The sequence below is a fragment of the Mus caroli genome, unplaced genomic scaffold (genome assembly GCF_978045245.1).
Source record: "Mus caroli unplaced genomic scaffold, Mus_caroli_1 scaffold_17, whole genome shotgun sequence".
Classification (NCBI taxonomy): Eukaryota; Metazoa; Chordata; class Mammalia; order Rodentia; family Muridae; genus Mus; species Mus caroli.
The window spans coordinates 72,847,530-72,865,965 of NW_028227272.1; the positions used below are offsets into that span (position 1 = coordinate 72,847,530).

The 18,436-nt window shown below is 38.4% G+C and overlaps 1 long non-coding RNA gene across 1 annotated transcript; it reads left to right on the top strand.

Moving 5' to 3' along the window:
* The first annotated feature begins 170 nt into the window (after window positions 1-170).
* LOC147000670 (uncharacterized) lies at window positions 171-16,740 on the top strand. Its single transcript, XR_015045759.1, has 4 exons — window positions 171-283; window positions 13,447-13,643; window positions 15,517-15,741; window positions 16,001-16,740. It is a non-coding gene; the product is annotated as an uncharacterized LOC147000670 (long non-coding RNA).
* The last annotated feature ends 1,696 nt before the right edge of the window (window positions 16,741-18,436 follow it).

Below are 18,436 nucleotides of genomic sequence, written 5' to 3' on the forward strand. Positions count from 1 at the left end.
CGCGGGGCGGATTTCACTCAGGCCAGTGAGGGAAGACTCGGCCTCCCCACGCACGAAGGCCCAACAAACCAGGCTTTGTTGTAGGAGCAGCGTCTGGGAAAGGCCAGAGTTTGTCATTCACCAAACCCGAAACGCCGCGAGCCTACTCGCAGTAAAAAAAAAAAAAAAAAAAAAAAAAAGTCCCTATAGCCCCGCCTCACCGCGTTGTATTGTGGGAACTGCAGTTCTGGACTGTCCAGAGCTTGGAAGGCATAAAGAGGATAAAACCAATTAAGATTCCGAGGTGGGTTGCGTTTTCAGGCTGGCGGGGAATTCAAACTTCCGTTTGTTGTTTTTCCTTTTTTTGTTTTGTTTTGTTGTTCAGCCTCTTTTTTTAAGGATTATGAGTCTTTGGTCGAAATCAAGATTCTAGATAGACTTCTCCTAAGCCCCCCGAAGTCCCCTTAGCATTCCACAGTGGGGCAGTCCTACCAGAGACTCTTCTGGTGTACCTGTTCGTTGCATTGCAAACATCCTTGCAGTTCTTAAGTGCATCGCCAGCCCGGTGCTGTTGGCAGTAAATTATTTCACGGGCTCTTCAGGAATGAAGTTTATACAGGACCGCATGGTTTATCCAAGATATTTTCAAATCTAATATTAACATTCACATATGCTGTTACAAACAAATATGGAAAGATACATTCTACTTTTCGTTTTAATTATGTCGTAAATGGCCAGAATTGTCTTCCTGGACAGGTCCTTTCACGTGTTGACTATCCGATCACTTTTCCCCTGGCGCCGTAAGATACGTTAGCAAAGCAATTTGAAGAAGACAAGATTTATTTTGGTTCAAAGTTCAATGGTACAGTTCGTCATAGCAAGGAAGTCACGGAGGCAAGACCTTTTAGCCAGCTGTCCCCATTGCACCCAGTCAGGAAGCAGAGACAGGAAACGAAGGCATTTCTCTTTAATTCTCTCTCTCTCTCTCTCTCTCTCTCTCTCTCTCTCTCTCTCTCTCTCTCTCTCTCTCTCTCTCTTATTCAGCCTTGAACCTGCTGGATGTCGGAATAGTAGTGCTCATAGTTAGGCGAAGTCTTTTCGCCTCAATTAATCAGGTCAGAAACGCCCTCATATACATACCCGGAAGTTTACTTCCATGATGATTCTGAATCCCAGCAAGACGAAAAGATTAACTGCAATTATTGAGGGGGAGGCTACAGGTGCTTTTTAGTGTATAAAACATGATGTTTTTTCCTCACTGTTTAATATTTGATACGACTTAAGGACTCCTTCTAGACGTGACTTTACTATTGGGAAAGTTCATGAACACTTAAGGTCCTAGAAACTTAAATGCGCTTCTCTGTCTTAGGTGCAAATCAAGTAGTCCTAGTTGACTACAGGTCTGCTAGTTGTGGGAAAGAACCTCTACTGGCTTTCTACTTGTGTAAAATCTTTTATCTTTTAAGTTTCTAGCTATCTATGTACTTTATCTATGATAGGTTGGTCTATGTCTATCTGTCTACCTACCTATCTACAGATAGATATTATCACACATATAATGATTTTATATCTGAATTATGGCTAACATTATAATACACTTTAGTGTTTTTAAATACTTTGTTATGTGAAAAATGAAAGCATGTGAATATATGACTACTATTCGCCAAAGTTCTTAGGAAGAATGAAGAAAGCATAATTCAAACATCCAATTGATGATTTTGATGGGTAATGATAATTTTAATAAATGTTATCGAACAGTTACTGTGTGCTTAGCACAGTGGTAACCATTGGCATCAATAAAGGAGAGAGAGAAGGTAATCAGAAATTTAATTCAACATGCTGTGTGACATAGAAATACTATGATCACTGGGAAGGAACAAGACTGGAGAAAGCCTATATATTTTTACCTTGAAGAGAACTTCCAGTATTTTAGAGCTGTTTTTTTTTTTTTTTTTCCAAATGTGAGAGTCAAGGTGTAAATTGATGGAAAGATACAAAGTAACCAGGTGTAAGTAGTCCACATAAAAGTAGCCCAACCACCAACAGTATAGAAGCAGACAGGCATTAGATTCACCAGCCATGGGGCTAGTATCATGAGGATCAGTGATACAAACACTGCTCACTGTAATTCCCTCTGCCCACCTTTCTGTTGTCCTTTGAAAGAGAAATGTCTCCTACTGGCTCATGCAGTTAGACACTTGGTACCTAGTTGTGGCTGCTATTGGGGAAGTTAGGGAAGTTTTAGGATGTGGAGACTTTTTGGAGGAAGTCCATGGCTGGAAAGCAGGCTTTCAGAGTTCTTAGCTTGATTGCACTTGGTATGGTCTTTTAGCTTCCTGCACTGGTGGCCTGTTTGTCATGTCTCTCCTGCCAATACGAATATCTAGCCTTCTGGACCTGTAAGCCAATGTAAACTTTTTCTTGAGTTGCTCTGGTGGTTTTAGGTTAAAGATGTAAGCCCTCTGTTACCCTGCACTGGACCTTCTTGGATTCTAAACCCCAGAAACAGTAAGCCAAAGTAAACACTTTCTTTTATAAGTTGCCTTAGTTACAGTGTTTTGTCACAGCAATAGGAAAGTAGCTAAGATACTCCCTTTCAGTCAATGATTTTAATCACAGCAATAAAATGGTAGCTAGTATATACCCTTTCCTTTCGCAATTTTCATTTAATATGGGACCATAAACAATATTATCTCAGAGAAGAAAACCCTTACCCCCCGAAAGGAATATAGCATGCCATACACAGGTTATTTTCATTGTTTGTTACTATGTTAACAAAATGCCTTAAAACTAATAGAGGCCTAGTATACAATTCTGTAGGTTAGAAATTTGGTACATGTTTTCCTGGATCATAGTTCTGCAATGATGTTACTCTTATTTTAAATCATAGAGTTGTAGGTACTTTTGTTGTATGTCTGGCTATTTTTCCTCCTGGCCCCAAACTCTTGGAATAGCGACTCAGACTCAAAATATATTTACTGCTACAACCACCTCGTCCTACTACATTTGTTAAAATGTTTTATTCTTTTTGAGTTATTTTTTATTGTAACAGAAAAGAGAAGTGTAATTGTTAATGGGATCATTTTAATGAAAGTAATCTACAATAATAACATACAATTAATATAAATATATGTACATATATGTAATAAAATTAGCTGTCCTTTTCTTAAAACTTATTTTCAGCAACATTCCAGACAGTATAAGCCTATTTCAGTGCTGTCTACTTGAAGGATTTCAAGAATTAGCAATGTGTTGATTTATTCATGAAGATGATGAGCTCAGAGGCCTAACAAGATAGACTGATGTCCTAGGTTTATTCTTTTATTGATGTGGATTTTTTTTCTTCTACTAAATTTTAGGACATCTGAAAATATTTTCTTTATATAGCCTATTTTAGAAAGTTTAGACATCACAACAACGGAAACTCTGAAATGAACCAGCTTCTCTTTTCTTGTATTCCCTTGATTTTTCTCTGGCACAGATAGATGTAGCATACCTATATATTTTGTCAGCAAAAATGTGCTTAGAGCATATGCAATACATATTTTCCTGTAGTTTACAACAGTTTTACATGCTTATAATCTATTATGTTCAAATTGCAGATTTAATAGATTATATTGCAAGACTAATTTTTAGCTTTCTTCTTCAATATTTAATAAATACTAATATTAATACTAATTTAATAAATACTATTATTTACTATATTAGTATTTATTGATTAATCTTCCTTTCTTATTAGTTTAATAGCTTATTTTGGTTTTGATTCTTGTAATACATTTTGGTTGTTTTCTTTTTGCTTTGTTGTTTGTTTGGTCTTTTCTTTTGTCTATTTGTTGTTTTGTTTTTAAAGCAGTATTACTCCCCTAGTTACTCCTTTGATCCTCCTAGCAGAGCAACTATTACAGGTGTGAACATCCACAACCAAACTCTCACTGATTGATTTTTAATTATCTTTTGAGACTATAATATAATTACATCATTTCCCCTTTCCACTGCTTCCTTCCAAACTCTCCCACAAACCCCTCCTCATTGTCTTTCAAAATCACGGATGTTTTTCATTAATCGTTGTTACATACATACATGTGTGTGTGTGTTTATGTGTGTGTATGTTCCCAAATACATAAATTCAATATGTTCAGCTGTATAATGTTACTTGTAAGTATCAGTTTTTATACTGTATATGCCATATATAATCCACCCCTCACCCCCAGTCCTCATGGTACAGGCCTGTAATTTCAAAGGACTAAGATTAGGAGTTTGATTCCAAGTTAGCTACACAGAGTGAGTTCAAGGTCATCCTACCCAACTTAGTAGGATTCTGTCACAAAATAACAATGAAAGAGAAATGTAACACTGTGGTAAGAGGCCTCCCTCACATGTAGGATGCTCTAGGTTCAGTTCTTAGTACAGAAAGGAACCTAACAGACAAAAAACACACAGGTAGGCATAGAGATCTTTTCTTGATACTTGTTTCATTTTATTATTGTGGGTCAGTAACATACTGCTTTGTCCTTGAGACTTTATCATAGACACATATCTGGATGGACAAAATTACTTAGTTTTTCTTTTACTATTTTTCTGTTTTCATCATTTTTTTTTTGCACAACTTACAAATCAACTTAGTTCCTTTCCTTCTAAAATTATTATAAATTCTTTAAAATGTAAACCTTTATATGTTTATGTCTTGATAAGAGGGGAATGCACAGTAAGACAGTAGTGGAATGTCCATCTAGGAAATTGGTATGTTTCTGTTTTAATAAGAATTTCTAAGTAGTTTTCTTCAATAAATGTTACATAATTTGTTATATTCATTAAGTTTCTCTAACAGTTGGGGGTACTGTGATAAATTCTTATTTTGGGGAATGCATCGAACTTTATTGTTGGTATTCAAAAGAGTAGGGAGGGCTGCCTAGGCCCCTTCTGTTGTTATGGGGGTCTGGGATGGAAATTGTGAGGGAGATGGTCAATGTTGGAGGCTGAGTTGGAACAGGGACTCCTCATCAACCAAAGGCCTCTCGCTTGCTCTCAGTGTCCTTGCTAGGGTGGGTGGTCCAGGGTTTCCTTGGAGGTCATGTAGGCCATGAGGTCCACCACCCTGTTAATTCAGGCGTATTCATTATCATACCAGGAAATGATCTTTACAGAGTTGTCATTGAGAGCAATGCTAGACCCAGCATGGTGGAGTGGTTGTTGCTGTTGAAGTAGCAGGAGACAACCTGGTCCTCAGTATAGCCCCCGATGCCCTTTAGTGGGCCCTTGGATGCCTCCTTCACTATCTTCTTTATGTCATCATACTTGGCAGTTTCTCCAGTTGGCATGTCAGATTGACAGCGAATACATTGGGGGCCAGGAGGCCATGCCAGGGAGCTTCCCATTCAGCTCTGGGATGACCTTGCCTACAGTCTTGGCAGCACTAGTGGATGCAGGGATGATGTTCTGGACAGCCCTATGTCCATCATGGCCCAGCTTTCCAGAGGGGCCATCCACAGTCTTTTGAGTGGCAATGATAGCATTGACCATGGTCATGAGCCCTTCCATTAAGCAGTTGGTGGTACAGGAGGCATTGCTGACCATCTTGAGTGAGTAGTCATATTTTTCCTGGTTCACACCCATCACAAACATGGGAGCATCCGCAGAAGGGGCAGAGATGATGACTCTTTTGGCCTCACCTTTCAAGTGGGCCTCAGCCTTCTCTATGGTGGTGAAGGCACCAGTAGACTGCACTGCACGACATACTCAGCACCAGCATTACCACATTTGATGTTAGTAGGATCCTGATCCTGGAAAATGGTTATGGGTTTCCTGGTGTTGACAAACTTCCCATTCTCAATCTTGCCTGTGCCATTGAATTTGCCATGGATAGAGTCATACTGGATCATGTAGACCATGTAGTTGAGGTCAATGAAGGAGTTGTTGCCAATTGCAGAGTAGAAGGCAGCCCTGGTAACCAGGTGCCCAATACAGCCATATATATATATATATATATATATATATATATATATATATATGGCCATATATATATATATATATATGTATATATTCATTCTGCTATATAATTAACCAAAATAACTGTCACCTCTAACTAAGTTCTAAGAAGTAGGTTCTGCTTTCCCATGAGAAAATAATGACAGAAAAGCAACTGTGAAAGCTTACACACATTTTCTGTTTGCTTGCTGTGTACTCTGACGGAACAGAGCGAGGAGGGGCACTATTCCATTGCTGGCTGGGAGACTCATTGTTGTCAAAAACAGAGTCTTCCTCAGTTGTGGCTTTCGCACATATGACAGTCAAGCTGTTCTGTTGTAAACCCAAGAGTATAAGGGCACGCTCTGCTCTTAAATTATGCTGATCACTGTGCGGCTTCCTTCTGCGTCTGCTCATGCTTCTGCCCTTTGCAGTTTTCAGAGGATAATTTTCTTTCAAAGATGCTTCAGGAAGTGGGTATGCCTTCTGCTCTGCTCACTGCCTTCTTGCTGGATTACTGACTTTCCCTATAGACTCAGTTTTGTTCTCCCTTTGCACAGTGCTTACATTTGTTTTGTTTATTGTTTTCTATATTTGTTGTTGTTGTTGTTGTTGTTGTTGCTGCTGCTGCTGCTGCTGCTGTTGTTGTAGAGACAGTGTCTTGACTCCATGGTTCATGCTGGCCTGAAAACCATTGTGCTTACTGTTGGACTAGCTGAAAACTCACCGTGAACACTCTGGCTGCATGTCCCAGGCTGGGATTACAAGTGTGAGCCAGCACTCCCACTACCATTTTGTTTTATATTAATCTTACATAATACTTTATACATACAGGAATATATATGTGAATATATGTGCATATATATATATATTTATATGTGAATATATCTGCACATATATGTATATATATTTATATGTGAATATATGTGCATATATATATAAATATATATATATATAGTATACTACCAACCCGACACAGCATAGATTTATTTAAAGGAATGAGGCCCATTGAGGAATTGCCTGTGTTATAATATTAATCCAGGCATGTTTGTGGATATTGTTTTAATGGTGACTAAATTCAGGAGGGCCTAGCCCATTCTGCTTATGTCGGCACCATTCCATGGGCAAGTGTTCCTGAGCTGTTTATGAAAACTAGCTGATGAGCATTGGTCTGTGAGGGAGCCAACAACAAGCATTCCTCCATGGTTCTTGCTTCTAAGTTCTTGCCTAAGTTCCTGCCCTGACTTCCCTCCATAATAGGCTGTGACGTTGAGTCCAAGTCAGAGCCTCCCTGTCTTCCCTAAGTTGCTTTCACTCATGGTCAGTTTTCACCATCAGGATTCAGCCAGAACAGAAATTGATACCAAAAGTGGGGCGTTGCTGCTGTGGACCTGGCCGCCTACCTTTTTGTTCTTGTATTAGTTGGTTTTCTATTGCTGTGATGAACCCCCATGTCAAAGTCAGCTTATAGAGGAAAAGTTGGTTTGGGCTTAATGCTGCCCATGGAGAGTAGAGAATGGTGGAGGGGCACAGCAACAAGCCACAGGCAAAGTTTCAGAGCAGGAAGCAGAGGCAGCACACCTTCAGTTGTAACAAAATCAGCCCCGATAATGTACTTCTGCTATCCATGCTACACTTACTTTTGGGTACGAAGCAGTGCCTCCAACCAGGGATCGAGCTTTGAACTTCATGAGCCTCTGTGTGTGTCTGCTCAGGGTGTATGTGTCATTTTTTCCTTCAAACTACCCCAGTACTTTTGAACTTTTTTGTTGGAAGAATGTGAAGAATGGAACTTTGAGGTGGGAAAGCTCAAAGCTTACTAGACATCCTGTAGGAACTTGGAAGATAAGAATGCCAAGAGAAATTGGGGCCCATTGAAGCTTGGTTTGTAAGGTTTCAGAAGCAAGGAAACCTTTTCTCAGAACTGGGGCAGGGGTCATTTGTGTGGTCTTTCAGCTAAGAATCTGACTGGGCCAATCAGCTGGGACGAAAGAATAAGCTACAGTTACTAAGATATTAGCATCACTTAAGCGAACCTTATTGTACATCACTGGCAAAGTCATATTTTTCCCAGAGTTTACAACTGGTGGTTGGTTTGTTTATGTTTGGTTGGTTGGTTTGTTTTTGTTTTGTTTTATTTAGGGGAGTTGCTAGGTTGCTCTTCAGGCTCACAACAGAACTTGGTAAAGACTATGTGATAGCACACGGATGATGCTGGTTTTGAGAGCTTGACATAATCATAGAGAATAGTTGAGGCCTGGCATCATATGGCAGAGTCATAATCCCTGTGGAGAGGCCAGTAGTTAAGATGCCACCTCAGTTGCTGTGGAGACTACAGGATATTGGAGATGCCAGGAATGTGGGACATTTCTAGGTGTAGAGTGGAATAGGCCTAAGCCCTTAAGACAAATTGCGTGTGCAGGAGATGACCAGACGACTGCCCAGTGAATGAGTTGCAGATGCTGAACATTGGGCTTATGAGACTGGGATTTACACTGCTAGGTTTTGGATCCCCTTTGATCTGACTTTTTTCTATGCCTCGGATCTTCTTTGATGGAAGTAGGAAGTATTTAACTTGCTTTTGACTTTATAGGAATCCAAGGTTAAGAGACTTTGGACCTTTAAAAAGACATTGAACTTTTTAATTATTGGAACTTTTAAAAGACTGTGGCACTTTTAAAGTTCTTTATTTCATACCGTTATATTAACATGAGACTTGAGAAGGAATGGAATTGTGTGGTTTAAAGTGATATGTTTTTGTGTCAAGTTGACATCGACAGCTTTAACTGTCAACTTGACCCAGTCTAGAGTCATCTGAGAGAAGCTTCAACATCATCATATTCGCCAGAAAACAGAATGGTGTGTCTCTGTGATATGTATTTGAATTTTCCTGATTGTTAGGGAAATTCAGTATTTTTGTCTTTATTTTCCTTTTCTGTTCAAGTCGTGGTGTTTCTTTATATTTTAACTGCTAGTATTTAGTAGATCATATAGGTTATAAATACCTCCACTAGTTTCATCTCTTTTAAGATTATTTGAATTTATTAATTATGTAATGTAGTTTTATACTTTTTATCTTTTGTATATCATTAACCACTAACTTATATCAAATTCACTAGGATATTATACCATGTTATCCTTTTTCACGTTTCATATTGGGTCTCTACTCCTCTTTGGACTGATAGTGTGTTAGGATGCTACTCCTTCTTTTCTGTACAGATATTAGTGTAGGACTATTTATTAAACATAAATCCTATAGTGTTAAATGTCCTTGTTATTTACAGGGTTGCAAGGTGCATAGGTCTGCTTCTCACTCTATTCTGTTTTACTGTGCAAGTGATCTGATATTTTTATTGCAGCTGAGTACTAAATTATACTGTTTATCTGGACAAATACATATATTTGTTTTATTCTTCCTCAGAAGTTAGTTGTCTGATTTTATTGTATTTTTTTAATTAATAAAGAATGTGTGAGATGATCCAGCTGGATTAAGAGAACAAACTTGGGACCACATAGTTCTTTCCGAGATCTCCACCATCATTGCCGTTGCTCCTGATTTGAGACCTGATGTGTTGAGGTTGACTTTGGCCTCGGGACATCTCCGCTTTTGTGAATTCCCTTTGGTGTCCTTCTTTGTGTTTCCAAAGATGCCTTTTTACTTCCTTGGAAAGTTTCTTCAGTCTCTCAAGAGCTTAACATTCAATGTAGCTGGACTTTATGTGTGTTATTATTTTCTCAATAAGAGTCTTTATTATATCTGAGGCCTATTTTTTACAAGTGTAAGTTCTCCAGATATCTTTTGCTTAAAACTCAGTGGGATGTAGAGTAATGAAACTAACTGACGGTCTGTGAAGTGTCAGTTCTTATTTATGGGTTAGCGTCTGTAGGTAGGGGGAGGCTTTATGTTCTGCCATTAAAGTCAACCCACTTCGCTTCTCTGTATTGCTCAGTATTGTAGACGTCGTATAGGATTGTACAGTGGGATAGCTAGAAGCCCTGACTTCATTCTTAGTTATTTAGAAACTATCTCTCAGAGATTGCTTGATATCCAAATAGGAATATTCTCATCAATAATAGTGCAAGTCATTCAAAATGAAAGTCAACTTTGAAAACAGATGTCAATGGTTTATATGAGGAACTATAAAATTAAGCCTGAGTGTAGAGTTATATGAGTAATACCTTTGAAGTGGAGAAGTAACTGAAGCAAACCTAAAAGTGTATCAAATGGTTTCAATGTTCTTGTCTAGTATTCAACTCTGGGCCCCTTTGTGTGTCTAGAATGCATAGAATGAATTTTGTAATTGAGAATTGGAACTGTGCCCATTTGATTCCTTAGCCAGACTTGGCTATCAGTACGAATGCTTTCCATGATCAGTGCTGGAGAAGTCCACCCACAGTTTGGCATTCAATAATATTGATGTAGCTGAGTGTAACTTTTCAATTTGACATGTGGCATTATGAGAATGAAGGAGGGACAAGAATCATTGTCTGAGTAAGATCATGCAGGAGACCACAAGCTTTTTGACCAGAAAGACCTGGCTTCACATCCCAATATACAATATATGACATCTTTCACTTCTTGTGAGGTTCAGAATCTGGAGCCACAGAACTAGAGATCATACTGACTCTCTGGCAGGAGTATTATAAGAATGAAGTGAATGGTATATGTTCAGTGCTTGAAAAAATAGAACAGTAACATATATATGGTTCAGAACATCCCTACTTTTCATAAATGCAGTAGATGAGTAAAAGCAGAATGTTAATTACTCTTGTGTTTTTGTTTTATCATAAGGTGGAAAAATCAGGGCAGAAGAGCCTAAGTTTGGGATTTTTCGGTTAAACTTACTGCTTCATTGTCTTCCTCACGTATTATTAGTGTAGACACCAGATAAATAATTTGACCACCCTGTAAAATAAAATATGTAAAGATATATGAAATGCTTTCTTTGTAGATGAATTTTGAGTCCAAATATTGTTAGCAAAGTAACTCAAGTGGAACCAATCCATATTAGACCACTTATGGCGAATGGCTGCCAGACTAATCTCTCTTAAAGACGGAATTTATTAAGCCACTCTCTTTGAATTTATCAAAATGCATTTTATACTTTAATGCATCGAATCTAAACTTTATTGCCAGGCTTTCAAAAATTTGTTCAATTGGCCCACTCTTTTCCAGCCAAACATTTCTTGCTAGAACCCTCAATTCACCCTCTGCTTAAAGAATATGAGCTCCTTGTCTACATTTTTTTGTTCAATGAAGGCCTCTTTTGTGTAACTTCTCTTTAGTTGCGCAGTGAAGTTAAGGTTCTGGGAAGCACATGAAATACAGTTCTCTAGATGTTCTCCTCCACAAATCTAGCTCACTGTCACCAGCCCCTCAGTGCTCGTTTCCATTGGGCCATTGCCCTGGGTAACACAGCTCCCATGTTTGAACTTCTTCATGGCTTTGGTTAATCATCACTTAATTTAGCTGATAATTAAATTCTGACTTTTATTGCACATTATTATTTATGTGAAATAAGTGACATATCCAATTAAAATCTGGGCTCAGTGGAAAGAGACTTTCTTATAGTTCTGTGTCTGAATGCTGCTAAGTGCAGTATTGCACACAGTGTGAATAACTTCTTTTTAATTGATGAGTTAGTTGATTAAAATAAGCAACTTCTCATGCCTACATTATGAATCTAGTACGCATATTATCTAACTTAGTAGTGCTATGTGTTGTCTTAGATTGTAACTATAATTTTGGCTTCTAAAGTGTAATCAGATCTTGTGTTACAAAACATGAAACATCAGAGTTCTAAAGTATAAAGAATATTTCATTGTCCAAAACTGTGTTTAACCATGGTGTTTCTTTCAGTTTGCATTATTTAAGGTACAGGATGCATCACCAATGAGTAAACATTCTGGTAGGGGAGATTCCCCATGTACCATCATAACATCTGATCAGTCCTCACGGCTGACACCTTGCAAGAATCGATCTAGTTTCTATGGAGACATGGCATCAGTCTTCTATTATTGTGAGAAAAGCAAGTCAGTTTGTTTAATCCCCTTAAAAGAGTATAAGATTAACTTTCAGTGCCTTTAGATAATCATAGTTTGTGTTAGTTTTCAAATACCACAATACTAAACAAGTGACTTAGAAGTGTGTTCTGTTCAGGGTTTCATCTTTTGCTGACCATAGTGCTACTGTGCATCTTCAGAAACAAAAAAATGCCTGCTTCTTCTTGAAGGACCAGAGCGTGCTGTGCTCACGTGTCTCTTGTGTGTCTTCTAGAGTTGTGTCATACAGAGCACATCCAGGAAAATGGAATAAGCATAGTTTAGCTGGCAGGGTTCACTTCCTGTTCAAGATTTAATATGAGCGAACATACATGAAATTAATTTAATTATTATCTGTTTTATGGAGCCTGTTCCATAAGCATCAACTACTTGCATATTTATGTTTGAGTTTCCAGGAGCATAAAGACTTTGTGTGGGAGTGTTTCATTTAGAGCAAAGGATCAAATGTATTTGGGGTTTTGAGCCATGAAATGTTTAGTGACCAGCAGGTGTCTCTGTTACATAGCAAAGAAGGCTTTTTAACTTGACCCTATTTCACACCTAAGATCCCTTTTCAATTTCCACAGTTATTTGTTCTACTTTTTATGAAGAATCCTTGTTCCTCTTAAGTCTTTTGTACCAAATCTCTGTTTCTTTTAAGTGTGGCATCTAAAATTGCTTCTTAATATCTAACCTTCACCCTGCATCTTTGTTTATCAGGTATCAACTTTTAGGATGGAAGGTAGATCAAGATCTTTATTGAGAAACCCTAAGCAGTGAGACGACTGCAAGGCCACACAATTAAATTAAATAAAATGTGTGCATCAAATAAATGCAGCATTGCCCTGTAAAGGAACAGTGAAGCAGCTTGGCACTCTTTCTCTCTGTTTACTAAAAGGCTTAGGAACTAAAAGCTGTTAACAAGAGCTAAGCAACTATAGCTCCTCTCTGCCCCGTCCCCCACCACACTTTCTCTATGTTGTGTTGACAGTATCTCACTATGTAGCCCAGGCTGGCCTCCAACCCAGCATTTTCTCCTTCAGTTTCCCACATTCTAATAGTACAGGCTTGTGTCACCATGGTTGGCAATGATGTTTTTGTAAACATGCATAATTATATGATTTTTAAATGTTTAAATTTAGTATATATATATGGAGAAAGGTCTAGTAATGCTATATTCAAGTCTTTTTTTGCAGACTGTGAGGAGAGGGCCACACTCTAATTGCCAGTAGCATCAACTACTTGCATGTAATTGTCCCAGAGTTTTTCCATTTTAATGATTTTTTTTCCTTTTTTTGCTGTTATTGTTCAAGGTTTCCCAAGAGATCCACTTGTGTTTATTCTTTGGAGGAGAGCAGAGTGATTCGTGTGTATGTATCTGTGCTAGAGCTTTTGTATAATTCTGTTCTCTTAACTTTGGTCATGTGCTTTGTTTGTATATGTTCTTGTTTATGTGAACAGATATTCAGGCTGCTTTAAGGTATATGAATTATGCTTTGAAAATTATTGGATAAGAATCAACTCCATCAGGATAGAAGTCATTGGAGACATTGGATGGTTCAAGTCTCTGCTTACTTCATGAATTTATACTTTCTCTATGTGGGAGGAATAATCCCATTGCTTATTGGATTTCCAAGAACATATGAAAATATAAGAAGGTAAGTAGCATGTGTTTCATTTTGCAACTGCTGGTAGTAATGTTTGATAGTATTGATGAACTTCCATAGATAAAATTGCTAATTTTCCTGCATTTAATTTGTTGTCTGCCTTTTGTAACTATTACCTGGCTGTTGAAACACACCATGAAAGGGCTTTTATGAGAGTAAACGTGGGGTTGTGATAAGCAGTTCACATGAACCAATGCAATACCTTGGAAGCTGAAGGTTAGCGACTGCTGATATATGACCCATAGCTGTCCAGTTGTCTTATTAATTCAAACAGCTATTTGTGGAGAATAAATGTAATTTTGAGCCTTCTTGCTCTTGCTGCAATGCTAAGAATGATCAAATTCATGCAAAATTTTTTAGTCCACCAGAATGTCTACAGGAAGTCACAGCTGAACATACTTTGAGGTTGAGTACAATGTTAGTGAGGTCAGGGAGATGGGAGACGGGAGACAGGGCTTCTAGAACAGTTAGCTTTGTTCTCTTTCTATCTCGAGGCATGTCAGCCATACAATTAACTCCATTTAATCATTTGTCAGACAGATACTGTAAGATAACTGGGTTGACATTTGTGTACAGATCCATGAATCCTACCACCTAGACAAGTACATATTTACATCATTTCATATGACAGCCAGAGTTTTATATGCAATGCACGATTCAGGAATTTTGAAATAAATACCTGCCTATTCTTATAAAATACAGTATGGACTAAGGCTATGTAAACAAATATATATAGAGGCAGTGTGAGTGGCACTTGAAACCACTTAAACCCAGGAGTCACTGCCGAGTCACAGCCGTTTAAAATATTTAAGAGCCAATTTAGGAGGCACTCTTAAATCTCTTTGTCTTAAGATCACATAAAAAGTTACTATTCCACAGAAATTATTTCTCCTCCTTAAGAATTTTGAGTTTACACCTCTCCCGATCATATTGAATAAAATCATGTGAATAGTTTGAAATATTATAACATTTAAATTCCGTGTGCTTGCATGTCATATTGCTTACTGTTGGTTAATTTTTTTTTTCTTTAAGAAAAATTGGGTTAAGGGAAGGCTGAAAGCGTAACGAAGGAGTGTGTGTATGTGTGGTGTGTGTGTATGTGGTGTGTGTGTGTGTGTATTGTGTGTGTGTATGTATGTGGTGTGTATGTGTATGTATGTGGTATGTGTGTGTCTGTGTGATGTGTGTATGTGTATGTATGAGTGATGTGTGTTTGTGTGTATGTGGTGTGTGTGTATATGGTGTGTGTGTATGTATGTGGTGTGTGTGTGTATGGTGTGTGTGTATGTATGTGGTGTGTATGTGTATGTATGTGTCTGTGTGGTGTGTGTTTGTGTATGTATGTGTGATGTGTGTGTGTATGTGTATGTGTATGTGTGTGTGTGTGTGGTGTGTATGTATGTGGTGTGTGTGTATGAATGTGTGGTGTGTGTGTGTGTGTGTATGTGTGTGTGTGTGGTGTGTATGTATGTGGTGTGTGTGGTGTGTATGTATGTGGTGTGTGTGTGTATGTATGTGTGGTGTGTGTGTGTATGTGACAAGTGTGTATGTGTGGGGTGTGTGTATATGTGGTGTGTGTGTATTTGTGTATGTGTGGTGTGTGTATGTGGTGTGTGTGTGTGCATGTTGGGGATTGGATAACACTTTGAAAATGCCATGAGGAAACAAACTATTTTATAGCTTTTTTTTTTTAATTAAGTTACTCCACTGTTAGGGATAATTCTCCCTACAGAAGCCTTAAACTATCAAACAAAATGCCCTGTACTAAGTGATGGTACTTCCCTTCAAATTGTTGCTTGGGAAGTTCAAGCCACCCTCTACTAAATAGTACAGGTGATTGCCATGGCTCTTGCTTGCCTTCCAGAACTTGAAGGTAAGACCGTATTGCTAAGGACAATGCATGCTTCAATCATGGGAATTGAAAAAAAGAATCAACTGGTACATAACCTGGAATCCACCTGCATAGTATCTGCTGCAATGTCTGAAGATGCTGTGCAAGATGGTGGAGAACAAAAGTCATCTGCAGTCCTGCTCAACAGTACATCCTGCAGACTGCGTTAACGACCAGCCTGGAGAGGTATACCCAATGGTAAGATGGCAGCAGTAGTGTTTTAGGGCTTATTCAGCAGGTATTAGATTGGCCTGTTCAACACACAGGAATTCATGCCTGTGCTCTAGATCTAGCCAAGAGCTTTTGGCTGGAGAGATCATGGACATTAGAGGAGAACTGACTGCCATCATTCTGTTTCATTGGTGTAGTATCCAAGTGCATTGTAAATATTATCCTTGTACCCATAGGTAAGTACAGCTCTCCATCCTCCTCAAAGGAGCTTCTTTTTTTCCAACAGATTGAGAATATTATCAAAAATTGGTCAAAGTGCCAACCATAAGTCACCATGGAGTGCCCATGTCTAAATGGACCTCTATAACATCACTCTTAGTCCCAAGGACCTGGGATAAATCACAGAAGAGGGGCAGAAACTGGGAGGACTCCTGCAAAATAGTGTCTTCTAGACATGACAGGGATGCTGTGCTACTCATTTTGGCAGTACGATTGCAGAGGTCCACTTCAGCCAACATCTAGCATGGACAAGGAAGAAAAGGTTCACAGGCCCCATCCCCATAGGCCATCAGTAGCTGCTTGGAGAGGAAGGAGTTCTCTTCAGAAGTGAGACTTCTTACAGGTTGTTCATACCCAAGGAGCCAGCCCTAAATTACATGTCATCTGCACTACCCGGGTTCAGCAAGATCTCTCTGTCTCTCTGTCTCTCTGTCTCTCTGTCTCTGTCTCTGTCTCTTTCTCTCTCTCTCTCTCTCTCTCTCTCTCTCTCTCTGTTTCTATCTCTCTGTCTCTCTTCCTTTGTTTCTCTGCTGCATGCACACGTGTGTGTGTGTGTGTGTGTGAAATGATAATAATCATAAACATATATGAATTAGGGAGGGTGAAGAAGAAGATTCATGAAGATTTAGAATGAAAAGCCTGCATATGATGTTGACAATAGAAACATTTAAAATATTTTTAAAGATGGCATGTTATAGTAAATTATAAAATCCATATTCTGTCATGTACTTGAAAATAAACAGAAAATCTGACATTGAAATAATAAGTGACTATATGTTTTTGTCGCACACAATAAATTAATATAGATTAAATGAACAAAAATAACATAGTTTTCTACCACTATAATTGGAAGAGTAATATTATGACAAAAACATTTCAAACATTTTCAATTTTATATAATTTGAAACTAGTGAATACAGAATTTCTTCAAGTTGTTGGGTTTTGCTGTCACATGGAGTCCTTCTGAATTGTTATAGTGCATTCTAATGTGGTAACTCTGTATACTTAAGTCAAATCAGGTGATTCCATGAGGATAGAAAAAAGAAAGCAAACTAGCACATGTAGTTATTTTCCTCCTGAACAAAATATAATAGTTTGAAATGCCCACAAGTTCCTAAAAGGAAAAGGTCTGCCATAGTAACAGGAAGGCAGAGTCAACCAATCCCCAGAGTTTAAAGCACATCCATCTATTGAGCAGTTTTCTGGAGTCTCCGTTCTGCAATTAAGCTTGTACTTAAGACTCATTCAGGAAGGGATACGGCAGGCCTTGGACACGTACTGAAACCCTTCAAGTTCTAGGACTCAGAGAATTGGGTATACAGAAGAGGGAAAGCTCATCTCTCAGGATCCAGAAGGAATGGAATTTCCTCTACCTGGAACCCCAGTGAAAAATAAAACAAGCGACAATGATAATTGTCTTCAGTACAAAGTAACACCCCTACCTCTGCACGAAGTAACAGCCATCGACACACTTCATTATTAATTCTGAAATGACAGTCAAACTACAAACATTAGTCATAGGGCGGGAATACCTATAATTCTATGGCAGAATTCCTTGCAAAAACACTGAATTAGAAAACACAATCCAGGTTACACGGAAACCTGCCACTGCAATTTCTAAATGTGGGAGGAAGTAGGGAACTTTCAGAAAATTCACCAACTTAAAAGAACTGTAGAGTAAGTTTCTTTCTGTAACACACACACACACACACACACACACACACACACAACAGATTAAAGCTACAAGAAGTTAATATGGTTTATAAAAGCTACAGAATGGAACTGACAGGAAAAGGAATGTTTCATTTGTTCTACAAATGATAAAGTAAAAGATACTCACCAGAGAGATAAATCCAGATCCAGATGCCACCAGAATTTTGGTATTCTTATCTTCATTATCTCTATCTCCTTTCTCATATGTCTAACAATTTCATGTATAGATACTTGTCCTACTTTCTCCTTTAGATTTCCCAAATGAAAGTGTGGTGCTTGTCTTTGTGGAACTGCCTTTCTGTCAGGTGTTTTATTTAGGGTTCCTATCGCTCTGATAAAACAGAGTGACCAAAAGCAGGTTGGGGAGGGAAGGGTATTTGACTTACACTTCCATGTTGTAAGAATTGACTAAAGGAAGTCAGGACAGGAACATGAGCAGGACAGGAACCTGGAGGCAGTAGCTTAGCGAGAGGCACTGAAGGAGTGCTGCTGATTGGCTTGTTCCTTATGGTTTGCTCCGCTTACAGTCCCACCCCCTGCTTTCCTAGCCTCTTCTCCACTTTCCCCTCATCCCTCTTCAATTATCTAGCAATTTCACTTTTACTTTCATGTCTTTTTTTTTCACTAGATTTTTTTTTTCATTTAGCAGGTTAATCTCTAGTTCCATTCATTTCCCTCAAAATGGCAAGACTTTACTCTTTTTTTCCTATTTTTTATTTGATATTTTCTT